General features: G+C 50.9%; 1 protein-coding gene across 1 annotated transcript in view; it reads right to left on the bottom strand.

Moving 5' to 3' along the window:
- arhgef10la (Rho guanine nucleotide exchange factor (GEF) 10-like a) overlaps positions 1–7,500 on the bottom strand; it is a 121,266-nt gene that overhangs the window by 31,037 nt on the left and 82,729 nt on the right. The window lies entirely within an intron of this gene.

Raw genomic sequence — 7,500 nt, 5'->3', positions numbered from 1 at the left:
ATAAACTCCTGACAAGCTGTCCTTGGTTAATCCTCTGGGCCTTTCAGCTGTTAAGGCCAGTGTTACAGTGGCCTTTGCCATCTAAAGGTTCCCCAGTGGCTCGCACAAGTCATCTGAGGTCAGCCATCAGGGGTCAGACAGGAAATGACCCGAAATGTTGTTGTTCACTGACAGGGTAAGAGCACAACAGGTGACAAGCAGTCTGGCAGACATGTTACCGGCCAAAATGCAGAGCGCAAAAATTCAGGTGTTCTACAGTTCCTTTTTTTTTTTGAGAGAGAGAGAGAGAGAGAGGCTCATTTCGGGCAGAGAAGTGAAAGACTTCCTACACAAACAGAGAACCAGAATAGAAACAGACCGAGACAAAACGGGCCGCTTCTGACATTTTCAACCTAATCTGCCACAGTGCCATCGATCTGTCGCTCTCTGCATTTTGAACAGAACAGGGCACGGGTCCTGTGGAGACGAAGGAGGGTAGATCTCATTGAATTGGGTGCAATTTACAGTAGTGCAGAAGTGATCAGTGCCAATGAGAGCAAGTCTTTACTTTGGGGTCTTGTTTGTGGTAACTAATTATCTATCAAGCAGCTGATTAGCCTTCATTGCCAACTGTGATGAATGTCTTTCTGTCTGAAAATGCAGTTGGCACTTGACCTATCTATCTATTTTCTAAAATGTCTAACAACTTCATGGGAGTTTAGACTGCAGGATCAGGCAGATGAGAACCATCCTTTGATTGCAAAATTAGAATAAATTGAAAATCAAATCAAGTGAAAACATTTTAGCATAAACTGACAACATACACTCTTTTTTTTAAAAAAAGAAATGCATTTCCTTTCCTCAGTCCCCCAAGCTGTGTGCAGCTCCCCCTGAAGCTGTGGCAATGTCAAACATTTAAATGGGCAAATGTGGCATCGACTGCACAGACACATAGATATGCAGGGTCTCCCTATTCCCTATGGAAATATGTGCGAGAATAACAGCTGGCAGTTCAGCTTGGCATTTGTCACCTCTAGGGGAGGGTTTTGTGTCAAGGGGGAAAAAAGGCAGCACAGTGCACAGGAAATTTCATTTCAGTTAGGAAGTGAGTGGGGTGTCTTGAAACACTCAGGGGGAGTCTGACGTCACTCGGTATACATCCGCGTCCCCCTAACCATACAGGGGATCATAAGTAAAATCTCACACTGTCTCTCTCACTCTCTCTCTCTCTCTCTCTCTCACACACACACACACACACACACACACACACACAACACACACACAAACAATGCAGGAAACCAATAAACAGCGAGCAGCGGATGACTTTTCCAGCCCATCTGTCCAGTGAGATTGCCTTTCCCCTGCCTCTGCCACCACCTCCTCCCACTGTGGGGCGTTGTCCTATTTATTTATTCATGGGTTTGTTTGTTTGCCCTCAAATTCTATAATTCCACCGTAAAAGCTGGAGCCATCAATGTTTGCACGGCTCCGTGGGCGAGGGGGGAAGAAACCACGCACGCACACACACACATCTACACACACACACACACAGACACACACCTACACACACACACACACACACACACACACACACACACACACACACACACACACACACACACACACACACACACACACACACACACACACACACACACACACACACACACACACACACACACACACACACACACACACACACACACACACACACACACACACACACACACACACACACACACACACAAGCGGGCCGGGCTACACTCTCCTGCACTGCGATTGGTGCTCAGCCGAGAACGCACGCACTCCCAGCAGACTCCAGGCAATCTTCAGAGGTGGTGATTGCTTTACCTCTTCCCCCTGTCTCCCCAGCGGAACACGGGACTCGGAGGGGATTTGGACTCCATCGCCAGGCCTCCATCAACTCTGACACATTTAAATATATAAATATACCCACCCATTTCCCCCAGGTGCCCCCCGCCCCCCCATTTGAAACTCTAAATGTACTGACAGCCATTGGAAGTTGTGTGCCAGCCAGGATTCAGAAGCAAGGTAGAGGAAAGGTCTTCCCCTCGGCACAGAAAGTATGACAAGCAGAGAAAATGCAGCTCTTTATCCTGGACCTACAGGTAGTTCACGTCGTTCCAGCTGTGTAATGTTTAGCATTGCTTCGTCGTAGCACACCTGATGCAAACTAAATAGGACTGAGGTAAACACCACTTCATGTCATACGGTTCATGGTTCATCGCCATTCAACGGTCTAGGGGTTTCTCAAAGGCCAAGCCGTCTTCCTCTGCCAAGTCAAGGAAGGGAGATAGTATTCGTGTGGGTGTATATATGTGGAAGAAAGACTGGCAGGCAGACAGGCAGAGTTGAAGGGAGAGTGATAGAATGAGAGTGTGAGTGTGTGTGTGTGTGTGTGAGAGAGAGAGAGAGAGAGAGAGAGGAGAGAAACAGAGAGAGCTAGGGGAGAAGGGAGGGAGAGAGAGATTTGGAGAGAAAACTGAGTGATGAGCAAGAGGGAAAGAGAGACGGAAAGAAATGAGAGCGCGAGAGAGAGAGAGAGACAGAGAGAGAGAGAGAGAGAGAGAGAGAGAGAGAGATTGAGAGAGGGCAAACACTCCCAGATGCAGGCGTGAGGGAGGAGCAGCGTGAGCGAGCGATTTGACGGAGGACGGCGCGATGGGATGGCGGGGCGGGGCGGAACCCAGGACGCTCTCCCGCGTGACGCCGGGCTAATTAAAGGGAGATTTGTCGATGCTCCGAGAGGGCGGTCTCGCAGCTGCTCGCCTCCCTGACCCCCTGCACCCTAAACCCCAACACGCAACTCGCCCGCAACCCCCCCCCCCCCCCCCCCCTCTCCTCCACCAAAGCTCACCTCCACACCCCCCCACCTCCACCGAAGGAGGCAACAGCCCATATGCCAGCTCCAGGTGGTGATTACAATTAGCGCGGTCCGGGGGCGGCCAGCTCGAGATACCGCGGGACTCTCATTAGGGAGACAGTGGCCCCTCGGAGGGCCGGGCGGCCGGCGGCCCCTCTGGCTGGCTCTCTGCCCGACGCTCGCTCGCTCGCTTCCACGCCATTAATGACACACAACACAAGGAAGGTTGCCTCGGTGCGCCGGCCATGAATGCAATTACCACGAGCTCGAGCTGAGAAGATCTCGAGGCTGGAGAGCTAGACGTATGTAATTGGGAGAAGCAGAGATAATACACATTTGCTCATTGCACTGGCAACAATTTGACGGGGGGGATTGTGAGGATGTGTGTGTGTGTGTGTAAGAGAGAGAGCCTGTGTGTGTGTGTGTGTGTGTATATGTGTGTGTGTATGTGTAAGTCCTTGATGTCAATGAATACTTGATCAGAATCACATTGAAACATGAGAATTCCGTACACAGGGACGTGTCGGCAGGCTTTGATTGGTACTCTCCCCTGTGGAGGGATGACATCCCCGTACGTAACCAATTAATGGCGTGCGAGTCCTCGGAGCGAGCCAGGTGAAGTGTTTACGCTGTGAGCCAGAGTTTTTCCCTCGCCGCTGCTGTGAAAAGCTATGTTCGGCCCTGCCTAGATTTACCGCATGTTAGTCATGACTGTTGCAGTGCACAAATACAGTAGCACACAAGCATTGCACCCTGTGGTTTACTGCTTCGAGGAAGATTATGTACTGTAGATAACACGACATCGCACGAAAACGGTTTCTAGGCCCCCTTCGCTGCATAAAAAAAATCTCCTGAAAAATAATTTATTCTATATTTAGTAATATGATTCTGAACAGGAATATATTAGAAAGCTATGCTTCATCTGTCATCCATGCAAAAGTGAACTGTAAAGACCATGCCTCCTTCCAGGAATGAATTTAATTACCATTCAAATTAAGTTTTGTAAAGCTCTTGACGCCTGGTAGCCTGTAATTAAAGGCAGGGTTGGAATTGGGGGGAAAAAATGGGAGAAACATGGTGAAGTCATGAATCATGTTAGCAATAACATGGACCACACTGTAGCTAAAGTGGCTCATTCCTGGAATTAGGAACCGATGCCAGAGACACATTGCTTACATGATAATACATTATTTTGAAAAAAATAATAATAAAAAAAACATGGAGGAAAGAAGGGCTGAGTATAGCGGCTCCCCGGTCTCTGAACTCCGTGTCCACACAAGGCAAGTGGGGGCGTCACGTTTGCCTGCCTCGGCAACACAGCGAGCAGCTCCCACGCACCAACAAACACTAATAGAATCCTTCCGTTGGTTATTAGCTGATAATTGACCGGCTCAGCTGCCCCCTTTTCCTTCCCTCCCTCCCTCCCTCCCTCCCTCCCTCCCTCCCTCCCTCTCACCACCTCAGCCTCAGGCTACAGCGGCAGAGGGGAGAGAGAGAGAGAGAGAGAGAGAGAGAGAGAGAGAGAGAGAGAGAGAGAGAGAGAGGTCCAGCCAGGAGAAAACTCTCATGAATGACAGAAAACCAGCACCTGCAGTTTAATTCTCAACTTCAGTGCCCGAGGCCAAAAAAAAAAGAATGTTATTTTTAAGACAAGCTCACAGTTTTAGGCGGTTGATGGATGAAGTGGAAGAGCTTTTTAAATACTATGCAAGTAACATGAGGTGTGTGTGTGTGTTTGTGTGTGTGTGTGTGCCTATGTGTGCAAGTGTGAGTGTGTGTATGCGTGTGACACTGAGCTGTGGGAGGAAGTGTTTAGTATGCCTGCTCCATCTTGGATTAGAGAGAGGGAAATGGGAGTGGATTAGCCTATAGGAATTCAATACGTGTGGGCGGACAAAAGGGGGCCTGTGACAGTAAACTGGGATTGAACCCCTGCGAGGATCTGAGGCGAAAGCGTTTACCTCTCCCGTGCGACTGCATTAACACCGGCGGTGGAGGCAGGCCTTCGCAGCAGCTGCACTCAGACAAACTTCGTTTCACAGTCTGCCACGCTCTCTGTGCGTGCGGCCGCCATCACGAGAAGGGGAGAATTCGCTTTGTCATTTGTTGTCTGCCGGCCACTGCGAGGAAACGCGGGCGGGATTGACAGATCAAAGTCGACGCGAGCCACTTTCCCGCTCTGGCGTTTTTGAAAACGAGCGCGGATGACAGTGGATCATTTTTTTTTTTTAAATGCGCCGCGCGTCGACTCGCCGGGGAGATCAAAGTGTCACCCACCTGCTGTGCTGCTGACAGTGAGGAGAAGGGTGCGCTGAAAAACGAGTGAAAGTCAAATGAAATGAGCGCGGCGCGGGTTTGGAGCCCCCCGTGCAGCAAAGCATAGCCGGCAAAATGCATCGTGTCCACTCTCGACGCTCTTAGGAAGAGTGGAAAAAAAAAAAAAAAAAGAAAACCTTGTTGCCTCAAGTTGTCTCACTCATACAATGAAGAGAGAAAGAGAGAGAGAGTTGAGGGTGAAACATAATGGTGAAGCACACTAACTAGATGCGTTCCCCCATTGGCTTTTCACCAGGCTGAGGTTCTGGGAGGGCACTAAATAGTTTACTCGTCGGCACCGAGAGAGAGAGAGAGAGAGAGAGAGAGAGAGAGAAGGAGGGACACACAGCGTCTGTTTACTCGCTTGGATGCTGGACGGCGAATCGACCAGTCGGCTGGGGGCGGACTGAGGCGCGTGTGGCTAATGCTCTGAAAAGCCTGATGGTCACTCTGGCCCCCACACAGTCCCAACTGGCGCAGCCTAGTTGCTGGCGGCGGATGACGCACGTCCGTCCGGGAGAGAGAGCGCGGCGGCGGCGGCGGCGGACTGTCCTGAAAATAGAGCCGTTGGAACAGACTGGACGCCGGCAGAATACGGGGGGTGAATGTGGCTCATCTCACTTCATCTCACTTTGGGTTCTCTCTCTCTCTCTCTCTCTCTCTCTCTCTCTCTCTCGCTCTCTCTCGCTCTCTCTCTTCCTCTGTCTAGCTCGGTCTGTGTGAGCTTTCACACACAGATACTCAGACTCAGACACACACACACAAACACTTCATCTGCCAGGCATAAACAAGCAACAGCATGGCAGTCTTTGGAGATCTCTGCCAACCTCACAGGACCTGATTTGACGGCACTGTGAAGGGGGATTCAGTCTGGCACCAGTCTGGTAGTGCATGTGTGTGTTTATGTATGCATGTGTGTGTCTCTCTGTGTGTGTGTGTGTGTGTGTGTGTGTGTGTGTGTGTGTGTGTGTGTGTGTGTGTGTGTGTGTCTGCACTTTTGGACAGAGAAAGTGCCTCTGCTTAATCCTCTTGATCTGATGACAGCGAATGCAGAACAAAGGCTACTCAGGGCCACTGAACTGCTCCAGAAGAGCGCCGGGTGGCCAGGTTGTCCAGCCTGCTCCAAAGGGATCAAGGGCCACGATTCCGGGATTAAGCCCGTAGGTCCTCCCATTCATTCAGACAAACCGGCGGTCTGCGGAGCGTGGCGTGGCGTGGCGTTGCATGGCCCGCGCGCACGCTTGCGTATACGAGCTGGCTCTTCTCAACAGCCTGCCAGATTTAGCGCTTCCCTGTTTGAAAAGATAATCATTTGCTCCTAACCGCTCGCCGCCTCGGGCAGCGTGTGCTGCCACGCCACCTTGACTGCTCCGTTTACATATTCATTCCCTCGCTTCCCCCCGTCTGCTTCCTCCCTTCCGAGGAGACGCCCGGCGGGACGGTGTTAGTGTTGGCTAGCATTTAGACAGGACGCACGCTAACCGGAGTAGCCGTCAAAAATAAATAAATAGATAAATAAATACAGAGAAAAAAAAACGAAGGAACAAAAAAAGCTACACTGCAAACACAAATTAAGTAGTGTTTTCAGCTGAGGACATTTCTGGAACGCGGGGAATGTTGGATCCGGGGAGCCGTAATGCGCAAGACAGACTCAACTTCCATGAAGGGACTTAATTTGCAAAACTGCAGGCAGTGGTCCATGTTGTGTAATCAGGTAGAGAAGACTGACAGCCTAATTAGTGGGATGGAGCATGCGGAAAGGACAAAGAAACCAGACGCAGTGGAGGAAAAATAACGCGGGATTTAGACCGTGTACTGAACGTTTTCTCCCCCTTTCTCCAAGCCCCGCAGTTGGTTTCTTTACAACAAAAAAAAAGAAGGGGGTGAAGTGGTTTTCAGCCTGTGTTCTGGGCGCAGACCGCACAACATGTCAATGTATAAAATGACTTCAAGCCTTTTCTCCTCTCAACCCAGCTTTGCCGTCGAGGTTGCTACACTCCAGGCTGTGCCCTTTCTTCAGGAGCCCATACATCGAGGCAGAGGAAGGGAGGGAGGGAGTGTGTGCGTGTGAGTGTGTGTGTGTGTGTGAGAGAGAGAGAGTGTGTGTGGGGGTGAGAAAAAGCATTAGCCGGCACCGCTCAGAGGCAATGCTCAAGCGTGGATGATTTCCAGTAATTAGCACGTAACTGTCAGAGCGACAGATCAGCCCCTCCGCCGATGACCTCGCTGTGCAGCGGTGAGCGAGCCTCCGAGCGACTCGCAGCTCCCCCCCACCCCTCACCCCCTCCGACGCCCAGGCCCACACTGCCCTCTACTGGCAC

Source organism: Sardina pilchardus, chromosome 9 (assembly GCF_963854185.1).
Source record: "Sardina pilchardus chromosome 9, fSarPil1.1, whole genome shotgun sequence".
Lineage (NCBI taxonomy): Eukaryota > Metazoa > Chordata > Actinopteri > Clupeiformes > Clupeidae > Sardina > Sardina pilchardus.
The sequence above is the reverse complement of the archived record's forward strand: the minus strand, read 5'-3'. Positions and strand labels throughout refer to the sequence as shown.